This window comes from Lonchura striata, chromosome 3, assembly GCF_046129695.1.
Source record: "Lonchura striata isolate bLonStr1 chromosome 3, bLonStr1.mat, whole genome shotgun sequence".
Taxonomy (NCBI): Eukaryota; Metazoa; Chordata; class Aves; order Passeriformes; family Estrildidae; genus Lonchura; species Lonchura striata.
Window position 1 is genome coordinate 111,514,385 of NC_134605.1, and position 23,019 is coordinate 111,537,403.

The 23,019-nt window shown below is 40.6% G+C and overlaps 1 protein-coding gene across 4 annotated transcripts in view; it reads right to left on the reverse strand.

The window, feature by feature from the left end:
• The window catches only part of MSRA (methionine sulfoxide reductase A), a 227,942-nt gene that overhangs the window by 150,504 nt on the left and 54,419 nt on the right, over positions 1 to 23,019 (reverse strand). Inside the window, exon 1 of one of the 4 annotated variants that reach the window (XM_031504483.2) lies at positions 6,216 to 6,236. The exons of the other annotated variants lie outside the window; for them this stretch is intronic. The gene's annotated coding sequence lies outside the window, so the exon portion shown is untranslated. Of the gene's footprint in view, positions 1 to 6,215; positions 6,237 to 23,019 lie in introns of those variants that run through there. 4 annotated transcript variants of the gene reach the window in all.

Genomic DNA, 23,019 nt, shown 5'->3' on the forward strand with positions numbered 1-23,019 from the left:
TACATTTCCAATCACACCACCACGGTGCAGCAAATGGGCTACTGAGGGGTTGGGAATCTGGGAGAAAAAACAGATCAGGGAACATAAGAATTTTCTTAAGCAGTTATAAAAGTGATCTCTTAGGTTATTATTTGCAAAAGTGGAATATAAGACATAATGTAACTTAATTATATTTCATTCACTTGCTTTATGAACAGGGATCTGACCTTGGTTTGTGCTTGTGCCTGAATAAATGAACTGATTCTAGGAACTTTTAGGCTCCAGAATTTCTCTTCACTTTTCACTTGTGAAAGCCACATTTGGCCAGTACATCTGTAAAACAGGTCCTTCATTTATAGGCCTAAGTACCTTCAAGCCTGATTTCTTAAACTTAAGGATGTTTATTTATTTTTTCACTAACCCAAGATATATTTCCCTAAAGGAAGGGTTTAATTCTCTAAAAATGTACCTGATGCATGTGCCAGGAGGAGTCACACACGTCTCATGTACCAAATTATGCCAAAAATGAGGATTTGGTAAATTGTGCAAGGATGGGATTGTTCCAAATCCTCACTAATTCAAACAGAGAGTGAAATAATTCGCTTTATTAGTATCCATCCCCTCTCCCAAGTTCTCCTGGACACCAGAAAATGCTTTTGGGGTAGTTTCACAATGGTCTGCAAAGGACAAAGGAAAAGTTTGGTTGTTGAAGACTGCAGGAAGTGCTTCTGAAGGAATAGGAATTACCTGCTAAATGCCCTCTTTTCCAGCCTAAACTAAGACCCTCCAATTTCTTCTTGTTCCTGAAGGTGGAATCTGAATTTCAAATTCTAGGATTTCAAAAACTACAAAAAAATGGAGAAAACAAAAGCTGGAAATCAAAGATTTAATGGGGCTCTTGGAGGACTAAAGAGAGGCACACAAGATAGATGTGTGTGCCTCCTTGAGTGGGGATGAGATTTTTAATTTATGGCAAAATTTCATCCATAAATCCTTCCTAGCTGGTGATGAAACAGAAGCTCTTCTTCCTTTTCAGGTCTAGTTCAACAAGCAGAACTGTCAGTTCTAAAAGCTCCTGTGCAATGAGGAAAACCTCCTGTCATCTCAGATGAACTCTCAAGTGTTACAGTTCAAATCCCTTTGTCTCCCAAAGGATATTTTCAGCACAGAGACATTGATCCCCAATCCTGGTCATTTATGTCTCCACCCCTGATGAGTCTTTTGTATCCTCAGCATTGGCAAAGAGATGGTGAACAGGATCTGCTGGGTTTCTTTCACCTCTCCCTTCTCCAGTTCCATCCTCCATCAGGAGAGATCAGCTGTCAGCTCATCACCAATTAAAAGGAGAGGTGGCTATGTCACAGCAACTCAACAATTTGAATTTTGAATTATTCGAATTATTGGACCCACAGCTCTTTGTAGTATTGTGGTGCTGTCCTCACATGAGGGATCCTAGCTATTATTTAACAAACCCTGATGTCACTCCATGGAATGTAACGATCACAAATGTTGTTGAAAAATATGTAAGTTTATTTATCAAAACAGCTCAGGAAAGGAAGAGTGGCAGCTGAAACCAGTTTGGAAATGTATTCTGGAGATGATGTCCCACAATGTGACACACTGTGCTCTCTGCATCCAGGCCATCAAACAGATTGGGACATGGGAACTGACTGATGGCATGGAATGTGATGTGTCCTAGCACAGAGTGTCAGCTCAGCCTCCAAAACACACAGGCTCCTCAAAAAACAGAGATGCTGCTTAATGAACAAAGGCCAGAGATCACACACTGGGTTTGTTCTGCAGCTCCTTCCAGGAAATAGACCAAGAGTGAAAGGAAAATGAGTTTTTTGAATGAAAATGAATAAATTTCTTAAAAAGAGGGTGGTGGAGGTGCAGAGGAGGAGAAATAGCTGTTGTCAAATTCCCAGTCCCCTGGGGTAGAGGTACTGGGGACTGGGGGAGTGAATTCATGGCAGCTGGGACAGAGGAACGGGGTCTGAGAGTGAAATATGAGGATCAGGGATAAATTTGGGGTATGAATAAAGGAAAGTGTCCTGGAATGTACAGTAACATTTCCAGGAGCTGGGAAAGGGGCTCAGGCTGGAGAAAAGGAGGCTCAGGGGGACCCTGTGGCTCTGCACCACTCCTGACAGGAGGGACAGCCAGGGAGGTCGGGCTCTGCTCCCAGAGAAAAGGGACAGGATGAGTGGAAATGGCCTCAAGATGCACCAGGGGAGGTTTAGGTTGGATATTGGGAACAATTCCTTCTGGAAAAAGGGCTGTGCAGCCCTGGCACAGCTGCCCAGGACAGGGGGGGATTCCCCATCCCTGGAGAGATTTAAAAGCCCTGTGGATGTGGCACGTGGGGACACGGATCATTGGTGGCCTGGGCAGTTGGGAATGGTTGGACTCAGCAATCTCTAAGGCTCTTCCAACCCAAACAATTGTGGGATTGTGAGATTATGGGACTTGCCCACACACAAAGTCTATGAGGCCCAGATAAAGGTGACCCATCACAGCCTGACTGTGACCACACATTCTGCTTGATCTGTTCTCTGACTCTGTAGGTGTTGAATTTTGGAGGTTTGAGGTACAAAAATTAAGGCTAAATTAAGTATTCTTAAACTTGGACCCTTGCACTTGGCTTTCATCTTCCACACTGGACCTATATCTGAGTATTCAGCCTTGAATCCTCCTGTACTCTGGAAAGAACAAGACACTTGTGTGGTGATTCATTTGACATACTGTTTTCTTCAGAATAAAACCAATCATACTTAAAAATGTCACTTTCTGAACACAGATTATAAAGAAAGAAATGACAAACTTGGATGAATTCCACTTATACCCCTGCAGTAATATCACTGAGATTCAGGATCTGTTCAGGGGAAGGATTATACATACCTGTGTGTACCCAAATATTTATTAAAACACTGCCTCAACACCAATGGAGATTATGTGTTATGAACCAGAACAGCAACAGTAAAATACATTATCAAAATAGCAAAGGAAACAATGGCAGAAGAAAATAATGACACCAACCAAAAGGAATCAGGATTGTGTAAGAATCCTGTCTAGAAGGGCTGCTAGATCAAAAAGAAAACATGGCTGTATGAGATACACAAAGTAATCAACTCCTGTGGTATTTTTGAGACTGTGACATCATTTCATTTCCCAAAAACCTAGTTCATGGAGTTCTGTCATAACATAACAAGCAGTTCTCATTTTTAAAACTTATTCTTTTTAACCTTCCATAGAAGCTGTGGCTGCCCCATCCTGGAAGTGCCCAAGGCCAGGTTGGATGGGGTAATACAAAAGAAAATAATAAAAATACAGACACCTTCCACTATCCCAGGTTGCTCCAAGTCCTGTTCAGCTTGGCCTTGGATATTTTCAGGGATAGGAAGTCTTAAAATTTCCTAAAATATAAAACTGAAAAGAAAATAGAAGAGCCTTAAAGCTGAAACAGAGCCTGGCATTGAGTTACCCACCTACCACGGACTATCCAGGCCATCTCTGCCATTCCTGCTTTTCATGGAGCCTCTTATGACAGGAACTGAATGAAGGTGATAAAATACAACTGGATTTACTTCATAATTACAGACAGCACCTCTCAAAACCCCACTCGAAACCCTTACATTAACCAGCTTGGGTAAGAATGGCATCAGACAGGCTGGAAAACCAAGAGATCCAAACAAAGGATGGTGATAAACAGAGCGTAAGGGAGCGGGAGGAGATGTCCAGTGGGGTGTGGCAAGCAGGGTTGTTAAGCTTGGGTTTATTTAGCAGCTTTATTAATGATCCTGACCAAGGGGTGAAAAGCACATGAATAAAACATGTCCTGGATGCTCATCTGGAGCATGGTGTGTACACCGTGAAAAATGGGAAGCAGCACAAAGCCCTGGGCGGGAATTCCAGAATGGAGCACGGAGAGAGGCAAAGCAGCTCCAGGAACACTCTGTTCTCCTGTTATGGAATATAAGTTTGCATCCCATAATTATTGAGGAAAAAACTATCTACAAAGGGCAGGAACCACCTGAGGGAAGGCATGAAGATTCATGGGAGAAATAAACTTTTATAAACTGTGGAAAGCCATGGGCTGGGGTCTGATATCTGCTGGTCATTGAATTCCTGACACTGCTCAGTTCAGTATCTCCTCATTTGGGAATCAGCACCAGAAATGCCAAATTCTAGGGAGGCCTCTGCAATACAAAACAATGTAGATCTAAAAAAATCCTCTCCCAACTGCTTTTAATCATATCGTTTATTTACAATTTCCTTTCACAGACTACTATTTACATAAATAACTTCCTAAGTGCGACTTTGATTTAGACTGCTCCCTTTTTGAGGGCTCACTCTGAGAGCAGTTAAGCCTCATGGCACGTAACACCAATGAGTTGGTATTGATTTTTATGTCCATGGCTTCTCAAAATGAGACTCAAGATAATTTCTGCTGGACATTCACACCCATGATCAAAGTGGGAAAGGCCCTTAGAAATTTGTGGCTGGTTGTGAATTTGTAGACAAAGTGCAGAGCTGTGTTGTTTCAAATCTTTAATTACATATATGGAGATTGGAACTGGACCATCTTCAAAGTCCTTTCCAAACCAAACCATTCTAGGATTCTACAATTCTATGATATTAAAACTTCACAACATCCCAGAAAGGTATTTCTGGGCAGATTATACCAGTAAGACAATGGCAGATTAAAGAACCTCACAACACCATTGGTAAAACATTTCCTGATTCATAAGGCCTTTATTCCAAAGGGTTTGTCCAATTCCCTCTCCAGCTACTTGGAAAAATGTGCTTACTGGGCTAATAAAACCCAGTGGAGGGAATTCAAGAGTCACTCTCTATTAATGACTTAACATCACTCAGTCACCTACAATTTAATTTTTCTGAGGCCCTGAGATTTTAATTTGGGTAATACTTCTATTAATTACAATGTCTAATAACAATGTCAACTTCAGGCATCTGTTAAAAACATGTAATGTTAATTTATTGGAAAATCTCCAGCAGTGCTCAATTAAAATGTTCCCCAGTTAAGCCAATGCATATGATTTGTCATGAAAAGCAAAATGAGATACAGTTAGTAAAAATAACAGCAAATTCCAAACAATAAGTTTTGAGTTGCAGATTGACCAAATTCAAGACGCAAAACTTTTTATTAGGTGGCAGAACAAGAATTTTTGGAATCAGGATAGTCTCACATTGGCTTAGGAGTCTTGCTCTAGCACCTATAGGAAATATTTAATAGAATCATGGAATGGTTTAGGTTGGGATAGACCTTAAATCAACCTCTTCCACCATCCCAGGTTGCTCCACGCCCTGTCCGACCTGGCCTTGGACACTTCCAGAGATCCAGGGCAAGCCACAGCTTCTCTGGGCAACCTGTGCCAGGGCCTCACCACCCTCACAGGGAACAATTCATTCCCAAAATCGCATCAAGGCTTGCCCCCTGGCAGTGGGAAGCCCTTTTCCATCCTCTTGTAAGCATTCCATCCCCACTTTTCTTTTAGGTTCCCTCCAGGTACTGGCAGGTGCCACAATTAGGTCACTCCAAAGCTTCTCTTTTCCAGGCTGAACAATCCCAATTCCCTCAACCTTTTTTATGCTGAACATTGCAGAAAGTATGTATTAACCTTCCCTTATTAGATTTTTCCTCCTGCAAATTCAGTTTTATATCAAAAGACGTTTTTCATGTTCTTTAAATTATTTAGATTCACCGAGGCCTGTATCTGCCAGGGTGGGTTTTGCAATTTTTAAATAGACTTTGTAGCAGAATTAAACTGAGACATCCCACTATCATTCCCTCCCCACACATCCCCACCGCTCCATCCACCGGGATTTAAGGCTCCACAAATCCACGGCAGCGACGGCCAGCCTTGTTTTAGCGACGCGTCCCAATTCCCACCATCCCTCCAAACCCTGCTGCCGCTCCCTTTTGCCTCGTGATAGAGTATCTCCCTCGCACACGTTCCCACCCCGGGGCAGATTATCTGCCCGGGGCTTGCACCAGGCTCCCGTCAGCTGTCACGGCACGGATGAGCGCCAACGCTCCGGTGCCTCGTCGCCCCTGGCCCCGCTGACAATGATAAATGACCAGCCCCGACGCTCCGCTGAGCCTCCCAATCTGCTCCAGCCTTTTTCCTGGTGATTTCCCCCCACGGCACAGCAAAGGGAAACCGGGAGAGCCAAGCTGGGCTTTGTTGAGAAAAAGGGAATTGGGAATTTACCGCTTGAAGCAGCTCAGAAGCTGATGGCAAAATGAAGGTGGGAGCGGTGTTACCAAGCACTGGTTTGGGTTTGTGCGGTCAGGTTCGCTCACACAGATGATCCTTAATGTCCATTCCAAACCAAACCATTCTATAATTCCATGATTTCATGAAGATTCCAGAGCTTTCCCCCACATCCAGCAGAGCCAATGTATGTACAGGGCCAGCGGCGCCAGGCCTGCAGGAGAATTGGCCAAATGAACAAAAATTATTAAAGAAATAATTCATTATTGCCAATGTAGCACCTAATTTCACTTTCATTTTCCAGGGAATCCAGTAGCCAACGAATTTCACTCCTCTGAGGAAGAAAACAACCTCATCCAGCCTGGTAAGGGCTGACTATGTTATGATATGGAGTGGATGGGGAAGGGATTCTAATAAAAAACATTTCTGAAGTGAAATGGGAAGTAAATACCCCAATTCTAAAAAATTATGATGACTTCATTGTGAGCAGCTGATACAGTTTAAGGCTGATTTTCTATTTCTTAGTGATGATAATTGCAAAATAAAATATATCATAAGCAACAAATTTTTCACTTTTACCTTAAGCCAAATAAATAATTCCAAAATTTAAGGTTCAATCTCTGTTTCTTTACTGAAGCTGTGACCATCAAAAACCAAAGCAGCCACCAACCACTAGAAAACTGCATCTACAGGATCCATCCTGAAGGGATGGCTCACAGCAAACTCCCAGTTCCCATTTTGCACCTTCCCAAGTGTGCGAGTGATTTAGGATGGGATGCAAAAGAGGGTTTGAAATGAAGGAGGGTGAGTTTGGCTGCTCAGAAAAACTCAGTAAGAGACACAAGATCTCAGAGGGAGCCAGGGTTTGGCACTGAACCACAGAATCGTGGAATTGGGTCCGCAGAATATCCTGAGTGGGAAAGGATCATGAATTCCATCTCCTGGCCCTGCCCAGGACACCTCAACAATCCCACCCTGTGCTTGGGAGTGCTGCCCAAACGCTCCTTGAGCTCCGCCAGCCTTGGAGCCGTGAGCAATTCAGGCAATCTAAAATCAGGTTTCAGCTCTGAACTTCCTTCTGAACAAGGTTTTCTCCCACTCTCTGTGTCTCCATTGGCTGTGGAACAAGAAACATGGGAGATTTTACTCCCTCGTGCTAAAATTAGCTTCTTTCCGTTCAATTCTATGAATAGCCCCACAAATTGCAGCGGATTTCAGCTGAAAATGAGGATTTATTCTGAAAATCATCAAAATTAACATCTCAACATCTTATGGCAAGAGAGATAAACAAATAAAGCATGGAGTGTTGTAGGCTGGAAATTCTAAACATGATTCATCTCATCCTAAAGCCATCAGCTAAAATATTCCAATCATTCCTTGAGGACATTCATCCTGCTGTGATGTGATGCAGCCAGGGGTGACTGGCCTGGGGTGAGATTGGCCAAAGGAATCCAACATTTTTTATTATTTGTAAAGAAGTGATTTGTCATCTCCAATGCAGCACCTAATTTCATTTCCGTTTTCTGGGGAATCCTGTATTTCCAACAAATTTCACTCCTCTGAGGAAGAAAACAACCCCATCAAGCCCAGTAAGGGCTGCATTACTATGTGTTAGTTGAACCCCAAAATTTATTATTTTAGTAGACAAAATTCCATAAGTAACAGTGAATCCACTTTCCTTACATAACAGAAATCCAACTTTTCTCTCAATCAAGAAATATAAAGTACTCATACCCAAATCCACAGCCCATTCCTTTTTTCCTAAAAGTTTCCTCCTTTTATTAATAAATGTCTAATTAATAAAGTGCCTTGTTTAGAAGTTTCACATTCTTCCCATTTTTTTTTTGCTCTGAACAATTGTAATAACATTTAAATCTTCAGATATGTCATACACTGAACTTACTGATAAACTGAGCTAATGCTTGTGGCTTCATGCCAGCCAAAGCAGATTTTTGGGACACAAAAGAGATATAGGGGTTCTTAACAATTTTTTCCTTCCTAAAATGACAAAACTGATGATGGTTTTAGTCCTTCAATGTGTCTTGATTTACCAGAAATAAACATAACAAAGTGCTCTGAGTTTTTAAAGCCTATTTAACAGAAAATCACAACAGTTCTACAATTTTTTTACCCTTCTGTTGCTGAAACAGTGTCACAAATGTGAAAATGTGACTCCAATTTTGCAGATTTTTCTTGCCTCAGCTGCAGCTTCTGGTGCTGCAGAATCAAGGATGCTTTCCCACAATGATTCAACAGCTCCCATTGAACTGATGGCAGCTTATCCTGAGAGCTCAGCACTTAATATTGTAGGATCTTTCCCAAAACTGGCTCCTGGGTATTATTACAACCGGTATTCAAGGAAAATAATTGGATTTTAACAGGGTTGATGCACATTTAATCACATAACCAAGAAAACCTTCCTCGTGATGAGGTTCAAGTTTCTTTCTTAGCTACAACTTCTCACAAATTATCCTCGTGCCAAGTTTTATGGCAAGCAGCTCACATAAAGATCTGAGCCTGAAAGATATGGTTCTGTATTTGTGCTATTTTAAAATTTAAACTTATTTTGGAAAGAGGAGGAATCTTTGTACAAATGGAGACGGAATAGGGTTGAGCAGCTGCCAAAATTCAGAGAGCAAGTTTTGCCTGCTCCTGACTATCAAAGATTATGGGGTGATGCCCACAGAAGAAAGTCTCTAAATGACATTACCAGAGCTCAAAAATACCAAGTTAATTGGTGAAAAAAACCTATAATTAAGCTTCTCTGACCTTCTCACATTAAAACATTTCCAATAACAATAATTATGTTTTTCTCAACACTTTATAATACCTCTCAAAGTAAGATAATGTTTATTGCTCTAGATCCATAAAACACTCCAAACCCAATTTAACAAGCAGTGAGGGAATAATGAAAATATAATTGCTGTCTTTATTAAGTTACTGCTGAACTTTCCCTGGTATTTGAAAATTGGAAAACAAAATTGTGCATTCAATCTAAATATATAGAGAGAGGGATGATGATTTATCAGGTAGGGTAATGTAAGTTAAAAACCAGTTTTGAGTAAGAAATTACAAGGGATCCTAAAGCCCATCCTGTTCCACCTTTACCATGGGACACCTTCCTCTATCCCAGGGTGATCCAAGCCACTCCAATTCTTTGCTTACTTGAAGGCAAAGATTCTCTTCCAAATGAAAAAGTATTCAATTCTCTTTCAGGAAAACCACTTCAAATTTTATTTACTGCAGCCGTGGGATTCTGGAAGCCTTTATTGCGAAGGGTTAGAATTGCACCATAAAAATAGGAACTTAAGGAGAATGACAGGCTCTTTGTTTCTGAAATAATCAGGTTGAGCTTTTTGTGACACTGATGTTCAAAAACATATTTCATATTTCAGGAAAAGACCACAGACACAGAGTCTCCAAACCAAGCTCTACAGCAAAACACAAAGCATCCTCCTTATCGTCCCTATTTTTCGGAATCCTTGCAGTCTCAAGATTCTTTCTGAGCTCAGGGTCATGTCTCCATTAATGTTCTACATTATCCTGCAGAGTGGAGCACCACGTTCCCATCTTGATGTGTCAGTTAAATAAAATTGTTATTATTATTACTATTATTATTATTGTTATTTTATTTAACAATGCAGTGGCAGAACTTTTATTAAAGGACTTTTCATGATGATGAATGAGAAAATTACTTTGGGGGATAATAAAGAGAAACAGGTCTATGCCTGCAATGATACTTGAAAGTTTAAAGACTGGAAGAAAAAGCAGAACATCATATTTATCTGAAGAAAAAAAAAATTTAAAATACCAGTGGTCACTTTATACAGGTTTTGTTCCCTTAAATCTCCCCAGCAATGGCAGGTAAAAAGGTTTAAAAATATCTCAGCCCAAAACACCTGGAATTCTGAAACAACTTGGAAAAATATCATTTATGCAATTAATTTTAAACCTTCCTATACCACTATTTTAATTTCTTTCATACAAAAATATAGATATATAAATTGTGTTTCAGACTCTAAGTTTTCTGCATTAAACACAGCTTTTCATTATTCCTGATCTAATAAGTCCTATTCTCATCTGGGCTATCAGAAACTCAATAAGTAATTACCATCTACCTTGGGCTGTTCCAGTCCATTAGACCAGTGCTGATGACTCAGTGGAGGCACAAAATGAGGAGCACGGGGGCTGACAAAGGCACAGAAAATAAGGAGAGGGAATGCTGCAGCTGGAACTCCTCCCCACGGCTGGGTTTACTGAGAAATACTCAAATAAAATAACATAAAATTGATAGGATTGAAGGTAGGCCGAACTTGTAAAGCGTTGCACAGATAAATATAAAATCTGTCCTCCCTGATGAGGAATGTGAGAGCAGGAATTTATTCCTGATGTAAGCACAAGGAATTTATTGCTGCCTAAGAGACACTACTGGAAGCAAACGGCACCGATTCATCTCCACACAGAATAGGCTCTGCTGCCCCCCCTGAAAACCAGGAGTTTCTCCATGGAGTCAAAGAGGTTTGGAAATTAATTTAACTCTGATCCTTTTCTCACCCAGACCAATCATTGTGGCCTTCCAGCACCTGAAGGGAGCCAACAAAAAACGATGGAGAGGGAATTTCCTGGAGTGACAGGACAAGGGGGAATGGTTTCAAATTGAAACAGGCTATGGTTAAATGGGATACTGGGAAGGAATTCCTCTCTGTGAGGGTGGTGAGGCCCCAGAACTGTGGTTGCCCCATCCCTGGAAGTGTCCAAGGCCAGGCTGGGTAGGGCTTGGAGCAGCCACAGAATCACAGAATTGTTGAGGTTAGGAAAGCCCTCTGAGATCATTGAGTCCAATCACTATCCCAGCACTGCCAAGGCCATCAGTTAGCCCACAGAATCATAGAAGCACAGAATCATTTGTTGAAAAAAGGCCTCTGAGATTATCAAGTTCAAACCATTAAAGGTCAACGGCATTACCCAAAAAATTGCTGTTTCTTCACTACTTGTTGATCAAGGGAAATCTATGAAAGCAGAGGATGATCACTTAAAATCCTGTTAGGCAAAGGAAGGAGCAGGAAGCTGGATTTCTCCACTGAGAGCATCCATGTCCCAAACCTCTTGAGTAAAATTCAGTTTTTTCTTGCTTTATGTCTCAAATTGATACACTTGGATTTAAATCCATGTCCTCAAGGGCCACATCCACTGTTAAACTGTTAAATCCCCCCAGGGATGGGGACTGCACCACTGCCCTGGGCAGCTGAATGCTTTCCGTGAAGAAATTGTAGCCAATATCCAACCTAAACCCCACTGACAGACTTGAGGCTGTTTCCTCTTGCCACAAATTGAGAGGGAAGGTTCCAAGTAGGGAGGATTTGAGGATGTAGCCCTGGAACACTTTGTAAAGAGAGATTTCTGTCCCTGCTTTGACCTGAGACCTCCTGAGGTCCCCCTCCAGTCTGAGTCAGTCGTGTTCCTACCAGATGATTTGTCCTTCTAAAAAGAGAAATTTTGGGAGATGATTGAGGGGCCACCTCTGTCAGGACAAACAGATTTATAGGCAATATCAAGTTGCCCAAATAAAACCACTTGGCCGTGAACTTCACACCCAGTTTTCAATCCCAGCTCTTAAATTAAAAATTGCCTGACACAGCCTGTCCAGGGCTGGTGACTCATGGATTTGTTCCTCACTGGTGTTTATACAAATGAATTAAAATTACATAACTGTCAACAAAACCATTACAGAGGATTGAGATGGTTCTGCTGACCAGGGTGACAGCACAAAAACCACTTCTAGATAAGTGCCCACAATTAAAGGGACATCCAAATATTGAAATAGATATGTAGCGTTCCCAAATGCAGGAAAAAATATGGCCCAGTTTGTGTGAAGGCTGTTTGTCGTTATACAGATAATTTTACATTTGATTTCTCTACTCAGGATGGCTCGTTAGTTTAAGTAAAATGAATGCTCAACATTCATTTTATTGAACTCTGTCTCATCAAATCAAAATCAGAGTTAGAGCAAAAATGCTTTCACTATAATTGTATTTTTCTGGAACATTCCAATTCAATCTCAAGTTCACAACAGCAGTTAAAGACAGGGTAATTTTAATATCAATATTTCTAACAGATTCCTTTCATCAAAACAATCCTTTGACCATTTGGCCACCTCTGTTATATCCCCACTTTACAGACAGAAACCCATGGAATTTTACAGGATCAGTCACAGCCACTTTACAGCCTTGCAGATGACACGCACTAGAAAATTTTTAATGAGCTGATCTGTAAGGAAAAATGTCTTTATTAAGATGTGTTGTTCCTCTCTCAGTGGCTAAATGATTGTTTCCAGAAGCAATAATCAGCTACTGATATGAAAGCACCCAGTTAATTAGCGAAGGGTTGTACTATTCAAGGAAGCTGCATTATTCAGTCAACCATAGGAAACAGTTTTATTTTACAATATTATTAAATGCAGCTTTTGAAATTGTTTAGCTGGTAATGCAATTCTTGAAACATGATTTTCACTAGAAAAATATCTCTGTTGGTTAATAACTGCAAAAGAAAACACACAGAGTCAGGCAGCCCTGTTGTTGTGCAACAGGATTATTTCCTTTTATTGCTTTTCATCTTTTAATTATTGCAGTAGAGATTACAATAATCTCTAATAAACAATTATATAAAGTTCTTGGACAGCAAATTGAGAATCAAAATGCAATTAAATTGCTTTCCTTGCTGTATTTCATGCAGAAAGTGGTGGATAAAGTCTCTCATATCTGAGTTTTTGGAACTCCAGTAAATCACTAAAATATTATCTTAGGTATCAAAGATTGGGAATGAAACTTAGTTCAATTACATAGAGAGAGTTTTCACACAAAGACAAGGGACTGCTTTGTTTGTTTCCTCAAAAAATAAATCCAGATCAACTGAACAGCATAAAAAGAAGATCTGTACATTTAAACTATGACCTTTATCCAGTCACAGAATGGTTTGGGTTGGAAGGGACCTTAAAGCTCATCCTGTTCCACCCCTGCCATGGGCAGGGACACCTTCCACCATCCCAGGTTGCTCCAAGCCCCGTCCAGCCTGGCCTTGGACACTTACAGGGATCCAGGGGTAGCTACAGCTTCCCTGGGAAACCATTCCAGCATCTCTGATGGAAGGTTCTGGACTGGAGCTCACAGGTAGCAAATGAACTCTGTAAGGAGAGAAGTGAAGGCACAAAAATAAATCACCAGGACACAAAGAGATCATTGATTTCACCACTGCAGGGAGTGACAACAAAGAGAAAAGGGAGCATTTAAAAGGCAGAAGTGAAAAGTTATCCCAATTTCCTAAAAAAAAAAAAGGAGGGGGTGGTTGGCAGTGGGACTGACAGATTCTGAGATGTCACAGTTCAACAACAACTTACTGGGGAGTGAAAAAGGAACAAAACAAAAAAGATGTGCCTGGAGAGAAGTTACAGGAGTCCCATCTTCTTTCCTCCTCCCTCTTCATCCTGTCCAGATGTTTTATATGAATTTCACTAACAGAAATACATGAAAAGATAAGGGAAGTGTAAGAAAAGAGTCTCATTAAGAAGTGAGGATGAGAAAAATTTTATTTATTGACTGTAAATTTGGGCTAAGGAAGCAGCACTTTCAACCACAGCACTTCCAGGCACTAATAAGGATCAATAATGACAAAATGACACTTTGATTACAGCAAACCGAGAGGAAAAAAGATTTGACTCAGCTCATGGTAGCAGGAAAAAGTAGGGACTGGAAAAATGCCAAGCCATTTAATTTAGAACTTGATTAGGCCACCTTCCCCTTACACCCTTCAACAAACAGCAGAGAAAGATAAGGGGCAAAGCACTCCTTGAACTGGAAGAAGGGGACTTGATTTATTATCAAATTCTGGGAGATTTCCAAATCTGAAAGAGGCTGTCAGCTTGTTGATAAGTTACAGAACATGACAAACAATATTTGGTTTGGGAACTGTTCTCCAAAATTCCTCCTCCTTTAATCTCTCTCCCTCCTTTTCACTAATCCTGCCTCACCACCACCTCAGGCATGCAAGGGTCCTAAGGAGTTTTTTAAGGCCATCAGCTTCCAGCCAAAAGAGTGGCTCAACAGCAATTTAAGGCATTCTCAGAAGCCTCTGAGTGGTTTGAATTTGCTTCTGTTTAGGGTTTTCTTTAAAAAAAAAAAAAAACTTGATTGACTGTTTGCTTATCACCTCAAGCACATTCAGTGAGTGCTCTCCTCATGCAGAAAAAGGGAGAACAACTGGAAAATTCTCATTCATCCTGATGCTCTCCAAGAGACCAGGAACAGGCATAAAACCTCTGGAAAGTGCTGCCAGATGGAAGACAGCAAGTGGTCAGAAACACAGAGTTCAATTATTTGCTGCATTGTTCTACAGTGTTAATTCAGAATTTGGGAGAGCTGCTCAGAGGCTCTGGGCCAAAATAAACATCAGCAAAAATCCCACCCAGCAGAGGGAGTAACTCAAAGGAGGCAGGAGGCTCACACTGCTGGTACCTATATTTATAAATGTATATTTAATGTAGCCAAAGAAGAAAAAAAAACAAAGAAAAAAAGCAAGGAAGTTACTGAGTTACGCTGCATGTTGGAAATATTCAGGCACTTAAATAAATACAGCTGATCTTATTTTATAGGCCTGAGGTCTCTGAGATACCTGCACAAAAATGAACAAGAGTGAGATATTTATGGTGCTGTTGTGGTCATTACAGTTCACAGAACACACGTTGATTCTACATGCCCAGGAAAAGAAGAAAAAGTCATTACAAATAGGGAAGGATTTTTGCAGAAAAGTGGCACAAAGAGACACTATTAAAAACACCAACTCAGTCATATTCAATCTCAAGAATCACAGACTATGGAATGGTTTGGGTTGGAAAGGACCTTAAATCATCCAGTTCCACCCCCAGCCACGGGCAGGGACACCTTCCACTATCCCAGGTTGTTCCAAGCCCCATCCAACCTGGCCTTGGACACTTCCAGGGATCCAGGAGCAGCCACAGCTTCTCTGGGCAGCCTGTGCCAGGGCCCCCCCAACCTCACAGGGAACATTTCCTTCCGAAAATTCAATTAAAATTTCCCCTCTTTCAGTTTAAAGAAGATGACCATGAACAAAAAATCGTGTTTAGAAAGGAAAGATTTGTAAAGATGATAAAATTATTCAATGGAACATGTGGTCATCCAGACTGATTAGTTAGCAGACCATTGCATTACATTCATTTATTAACAGTTTTTCCTCTTTTAAACCCAGGGGAATATTTATCACTGCTGTCAAATGGAAGCCACCATCCTTGCCAAGGAGAAGTCCACAGGTAGAGAGTTAGGACTGAGGAACAAGGAGGGAATAGGATGGACAGATCATGGAGTACATTAATGTACTGGGAACATACAGGGCTCCAATCATCATAAATAAATCCCATTATCACCAGCCAGGGGAACAAAAGAAGGTAGGGGGAAGAAATCCCTCCAACCTCTCCTCACACTCTCCAAAAAAAATGCTGCACCAGAAATTGTTTGTGCCCTGAGCCCTCGTGATCCGTAACAGATCCACCACAGCCCAGGTCAGGGGAAAAGCTCCAAACCAGAGCCATTAATATTTGTGCTTGATTAGTGGTTTTGATGTTCAAATCAGTAGTAAATGTTAACGACTTAATCAGCAACGGAAAGAGATATAATTTGAATTAGTGCTAGATCTTGACAAGGAGACAAATTTATTACAGGGAAATGAAGTGGGAACTCTAAAGAGGCTGAAGTCAAACTTTTAAGACTTGGATTCTGCCCTAAAGCGTCTTACAAGATTTCTGAACTGGGACAGGAACAAATCACTCCAGCTAAACATTTGTAGCTGGTGAGAAGCAGAAGGCAAGACTTGCAAGAGAAGCCCAACTCATTAATGGAAATCAAGGAGTGGCAAACCCAAGGTCTAGTCCTGTGAGACTGAATCAAATCACTGCTCCCGTCCAACTGAACTCTGCTGCAGGACACATAAAATTGTATCATGGGATGGTTTGGGCTCTAAGGGACTTAAAACCTCATCCAGTTTCACTCCCTGCCATGGGCAGGGACACTTCCCACCATCCCAGGTTGCTCCAAGCCCTGTCCAGCCTGGCCTTGGACATTTCCAGGGATCCAGGAGCAGCCACAGCTTCTCTGGGCAACCTGTGCCAGGGCCTCCCCATCCTCACAGCCAACAATTCCTTCCCAATATCCCATCAAAATCTCCCTTTTCCAGTATGAAGTCATTCTCCCTTGTCCTGTCCCTCCATCCCTTGTCCCAGGTCCCTCTCCAGCTCTCCTGGAGCCCCTTTAGGCCCTGGAAAGGGCTCTGAGGTCCCCCTTGGAGCCTTTTCTTCCCCAGGCTGAGCACCCCCAGCTCTCCCAGCCTGGCTCCATATAACTGATGCACAAAACAAACCCCAGCCAAACCCATTTATATCATTACAAATCTCCAGACAGTAATTAGTGATGGAGAAAAATGCTCACCACAGGTACCACTCTGCATTATTTTATAGTGCGTGACACATTAATGCCTGAGCTCTCCTTGGGTGGAGGACAAGAAGAACAAAGGGGCTCCTGGGGGGTCACAGCCACCCTCGTTAGTGCTGCTCTGGATTTGGAAATCCTGCACTAGAGGTGATCCCAAAACATTCCTGTGAAAGCTGGGCTGAGATTCCAGCAGGATGAAAACCCTGGAATCTGCTCTATTTCTGCTTAAGCAGCACTTGCTGTGCAGGAATGTGCCCAGGAACTGGGATTTAACAGTCCCGCAAATCAATCCCACGGGAAGGTCTTAGTCAGGTGTGCAGCATCCACCAGGAGAAAGGGCAACAAAAGGAGGAATATTTTGCAAAAGGTCGGTATTTGCTGACCAAACTTCAATCTCAAGTAGCAAAATATTAGAAATCTTTCATAGAAACCACAATCATTCATTGTGAGGAAAACATGGAAACAAAACCCAGGGATTTTCCATCAGCAGCTCAGTGGTAGCTGCAGTGTCCATATGCTGATAATTGAGCTTGACCATTGCTCACAGTGGATTCGTTTCACATTCCCTATAAAACTTCCATTGCTCAAAGAAAAATTTTGTGTTTCATTGTATCTATCCAATTTTTACAGAAAATACTCCCAGTTCAACATTTCAATCTATTCAATTTTTATAGATTCTACATAACTTTAATTCAGCTTCTTCTCAGGACATATTTTAAGAAAATAAAGGAATATGTACCCATATTCAGAATAAAAATCTTTACAAAAATTTGAGAGTTCAAATTTCCCCCCCTGTTTTAAAGCAGGAAACTTACTCAGTGTTAAGTATTCATTTGAATATCTCAATCTGGAATTCAAAGCAGAAGCCTCAAAGCTCACTGCTCTCTTCAATCAATCTAAAAACTGTCAAAATCATCTGCTCTGGAGACAGGCTGGGAGAGCTGGGGGTGTCCAGCCTGGAGAAGATGCTCTGGACTTTGTTATTAATTACCACTGACACATAATTTGCATTTATTCCCTCACATGTGTCAGTATCCCACATTAAACCCCAGAAATTCCCATCTCAGCAACCTGACTTGGAAGATTTTAAACAAAATTTGTAACAGAAAATAAAAAAACAAGCTTCAGGTTTAAGCGGTTTAAAATTTCTGCCTTAGTAAGGACTATTAATTAAGTAAAAGCACATATCTTTAGAATTAAGCTATTCTATTATTCTAATTAATTTTATTGCAATAATTTGCTATGACATCATTGGAATGTCTCTCCATAATTTTTCCAAAGGAAAAGAACAAACAGTAGCACTTCCCAGATCTTTGGTGAAGGTTGTTGTCTTATGGTTTCTTTCATTTTGACTTTAATTTGTAAAAAGGTTCAATTCTTTGTACACTGTAAATCAAATTAAGGCCTGCCTGGGGACTCATCAGCCCAAGCATCTAATGAAGAAAATACATCAGGGCTGATGCAAATTTATTGGCTGATTTCTGCACAAAGGAAACAACAAAACAGCCAAGAAGAACCACGTATTAATGAGGAAACAGATGACATTTAATTAAATAAATATACTCAGCACTGCTCCAAGGAATGGCATTATAGGCATGTGAATGGCCAAATTTTGAAGCAGGTTACTGAGATTTAAACTATATTGGGTTTCCTTCTACTTACAGAGCAAATGAACAGTTCCTAGAAATCAGCCAATAAAAGCACAATAACAGCACGGGTTCTCTGCTGTCGCTTAATTGCTTCCTTGAAAAGGAAAAACCTACTTTTGTTAACACCACATTGATAATTATTGAAAGTACTTTCATTCCTTCCATGAAAATAATTCACCAGGTTAATTATTCTATTACTAATGGAATCTCAAATGATTCCCTGAGAACAGGTTAGAGAATTTTAAGAATTCCTTATTTGGATGAGAGATTGAAGGAGGGCTTTGAGGAATCTGTGTCCTTTGAAGTGTTTTAGGAATAGCACAGCAATTTAACCCTGACAAAGAATTTGGGCTGGGATGGAGATAAGAGAGAAGATTCATTTCACCTGAGTGAGGCTGAGACACAGCCAGAACAAAGGTTCCTTCAACTGAACCTATGAATAGAAGGGGCTGGAACTGGATCACCTCTGAGGTCCCTCCCAACCCAAACTATTCCATGGATTCCATGAAATTGAAATTCTCTTGGTCTCTATTTCGGTCTTGGATCCTCAAAAGAAGAAAGCTTCAACAGAATTGAGATTTCCACAACAAAACAAAATACTTGGTATCCTTTGTTCATATAGAGAGTGTTTAAGTTTACTGGGAGGGTTTTGCTATGGTTTTAATTAGTGAGATGGAGAGGGAATGAAGTTTTAGTGGATCACTAGAATGGCTGATTCTCCATGGGGATAGTGAGGTTTAATCATGGGCTTCAACTTAAGACTTTAGTCTAAAAGTAAGAACGTGATGCAACCTCTACTGATTTTTGACCTGTCCCATTTGGGATCTCAAATCCCTTCCAGACCCCAAACACAACCAACCACCAGCAAAAGCTGACCAGTTCTAGAGTCATTTGTGCCCCTTTTGGCAGCCAAAAAAGTGAAACCTTCAGTGCAATTGCAGGGAATTCTCTAAAATATGTCAGGTTTACTTACATTTTTTAATACACACATCGTGTGATGTCTCCCAGTTTTCTGTCTCTCCATTTTCTCTCCCCTTTCATCCCATATCCATTTATCAAAGGGTGAATATCCACTTTTTATGCTGATGAGCAAACTTTGATTATTACTTTCATCCCTTACATGTTCATTAGCAAATACAAACCCAGACAAACATAAAGGATTCTATAATCTGCAAACAGCCTGTGGTTCAATTCCCCATAGGATTTCATTACCTTCAACAAATGAGAGTTGCTAAAAAGTATGAGCAGAAAAAACATACAGAACTAACATCTATATATCTGTAATATCTATCAGGGTGTTTCCATCACTTCCATTAAATTATGTAATGGTCTCTTCTTCACCGTAATTCCACCAACAATTTTTTTTCCTGGACTGCTATTGAGCTTTGAAGATTTAGCTGACAGGTTTGTCAGCAAAGCAGTGATAGTTTGAATCTTCCCCAAATCACTCTAATAAACCACAGCTGTACTTTGAACTAAAACATCCCATTATCCCTCTTTTTGCAAGATTCATGTTGATTAGTCCTCAACTGAAGGAGAGTGAACGCCTCTTGAACATGTTTTACAGTGAAGAAACAGGCTGTGTGTGCACATGGGAGATAAAAGGAATGTTCATCTCGGGAAAGTTATCAATAAACTATCTAAAAAAATGCAAATTCTCGCTTTCATTATTATTAATCACTGATTTGGGCCCTCTCTCTTGTCGGGAGCTGAGCAATCTGGCTCCAAGCCAGCAAAGCACTTAAGCATTTTCTTATCCCACTGCACTGAAGACGATATCACCATTCACACGCTCGAAGTTAAGCCTGTGTAAAACAGAATGTTCAGCCTTGCTCCAGCCTGAGCACCCCAGAACAGTGCAGTTAATGGAATATGGAAATGGGAGAATCAAATCCTAGGCCAGGATGTTCTACAGATTAAAATAATGTTCCTTTTTAAATAGCTCTATTCCTCCAAGATGTGCTCCATTTCCTCGGGTTGACGGTGTCTGACGGAGGAGAAGGATGTAGGATTACAATTCAAATATTATCTTATCCTATTTATCCCTGTATCCTATAAAACTGTAATTGCCAGGGACTCAAGCCATGGCTGGTGGAGCTCTGGCTGAAATCAGAGCAGCAGGGCTGAAACTGTCCCCATGTGCTTTTTCTCTGAATGTTGGGAGACTTCAGGACATTCAAGCTTTTGAAAACCTCCATTAAAGAGCTTTTATGAACTCCTGTTGCAGTTTCCATAGAAACAGCTGATCATAATTTCGGAGAGAATATAAAACCTTTTTCAACACATTTGATAGTAATTTTCTCCAAATGACCTCCAGGTAATTAATGTGATGGTTTGACCCCTGCTTGAACATTATTTTCAAAGAAACAAGCTGCAATGCTCCATTAAAAACCTGAATGCATTGTTCATACCAGGCAAAAAAGACCTTGGAAGTTTGGGATCTACTCAGGCAGAGATTGTGTACATGTCCAGTTCATGTTTCTGGCTCTTTTAAGATGTTTCTCTGATCTTGGGGAAAATCACATTGATGTGATAACCTCCATGCCTTTGCAAAATTCACAGTCAGAAACCTTGACTTGAAAACAAAACCAGAGTTGTCTGTCTAAATCCCACCGGGAATCTGTGATGTCAAACTTCAGGATTTACTGCATGACTTGCACACAACATAAAACATTTTGTAGTGATCACCCTGTACCAGAGCACCACTGCCTTTCTGGAAATGCTCCTGCAGCACCAAGAGAATAACTCACTGTTCAGAATTTTACTTTATTTTCTAAAGGTGAAAGCAAACCAAGTCAAAAGTATTTTCCTGTGATGCCAGATACTTAAATGAGCTGACTGATTTCTATTTACTTCAAGAATTATTTAGGATTTGATTCTGATGGTGGTGTTAGACATTCACAATTTTGGAAAAGTCATCAGATCATGGAATGGTTTGGGTTGGAAGGGACCTTAAAGCACATCCAATTCCAGCCACCTGCCATGGGTCTTCCACTGTCCCAGGTTGCTTCAAACCCTGTCCAACCTGGTTTTGAACCCTTGAACCTTTTTATTGCTCCCAATATTTTAGTTCTCTTTTCCTTTCCCAGATGAACTCTTTTTATCCAATGATACCTCCAGTTCTGCCTACAGTCCTATATTTACTTTATTTTATTATTTATTTTTAATTCCATATGAAAATGTAACAGATCACCTGTCACTTTTCAGAGATCTCATTCCTAGTTATGCACTCCTTTTTTTATCATTCTAGACAGAATTGTACCTTTGCTCAAAAATTAGTAAATCTAAAAAACTCAAATGAAAATGTAAAAGACTCAAATGAAAGGATGCTGCTTTTTTTATAAAAATTTTGCAGTCTTCTCTAAATGGTATTATTTGTATATGGAATCATAAAATCATAGAATGCCTGGAAAAGGCCTCTCATACCATGGAGTTCAAGGAGTATGATCATCAATATATGAAAACTACCAGCTGATCAAAAGTATCCTGACAAATAAATGAGCGTGTCCTCAAACAATCTGGGCTATTTTGTGCATTTATTTCGAGATCTCTGCTGAGGTACAAAATAGACACCAATGCTTAAGGGAGTGTTAAATCGTGCAGAGCAAAAATCTGTCTCTGACTCAGATCCTTAAATTGTTCAGCTCACGTGGATGTTTTATTTTCCATTGGGTTCTGTTACCATTGGAAACGCTGCTGCTCTCCTGGACAGAAATTGAAAATACAGTTTTGACTATTTGCCACGCGTCTCAGTCACCTTCTAGCTAGCACAGAAGGAATTCTGACGTTCCTAACATGGATGATTTGTTTGCTGCTCACTCCAAGACATGGGAATTCCCTGCATAACCTCCCTGGATCATCTCTTTCCACAGCCTGAGACAATGTAACTCTATTTATAAGGAATAAAAAGGCATTTGTATAACAAAAGCTACTCCAATTCACTCTTGGGTGGAAGAGGAAGAACATTTATTTCAATACTTCACTGGTTTCTCCATAATTCTCAGATTTGACTAAAGTTTCCAGCTATTCCAACAGGTTCTTCAGGCTCCAGGGTGGAAACCAAAGCTTTTACCTGACAGTGGCTGTGTGACCCATGGGTGATGCTAAAAGAAACACAAGTGAATTCCTCCAGAGATTCCCCCTCACACAGGAGACTTTGGAGTTGTATTTCCATAAACAAGGAAGAGACCCCTGCCTTTTCCTCTTGGATTATGCATAACCTTGTAAATGTGCATTTAAACTCATTACTTAGCTGGAAGGGACAACATCATTTTAGTTTTGCAAAGATCGCTCACTGCTGTCTTCAATTTCTTTTTCTGCCATCTGAATATCCACTGGTTTTTGTTTGTTTGTTTGTTTGTTTTCCGTCTCTTCCTTCACTATTCTTTTTTTTTTTTTTTTTTAATTACACTTTCCTGGAAGTTTACACACCAGAAAAATCATTACCTCAAGCTTCATGCTCCAGTGTTTATTGCTACAGGACACTGATTACTGGGTTGGCAGTCCAAATCACCACTGTCCTCCCCTAAGGGTCAAAAGCTGCTTTTTCCCTTGAGAAACTGCAATGGGTGCAAAAGTCCTGTAAGGTGATCCTGCTATGGAAACTGTCCTGATTCCAAATTTTATTGTTAATAGACTTTCTTTATAAATGTCTTTCTT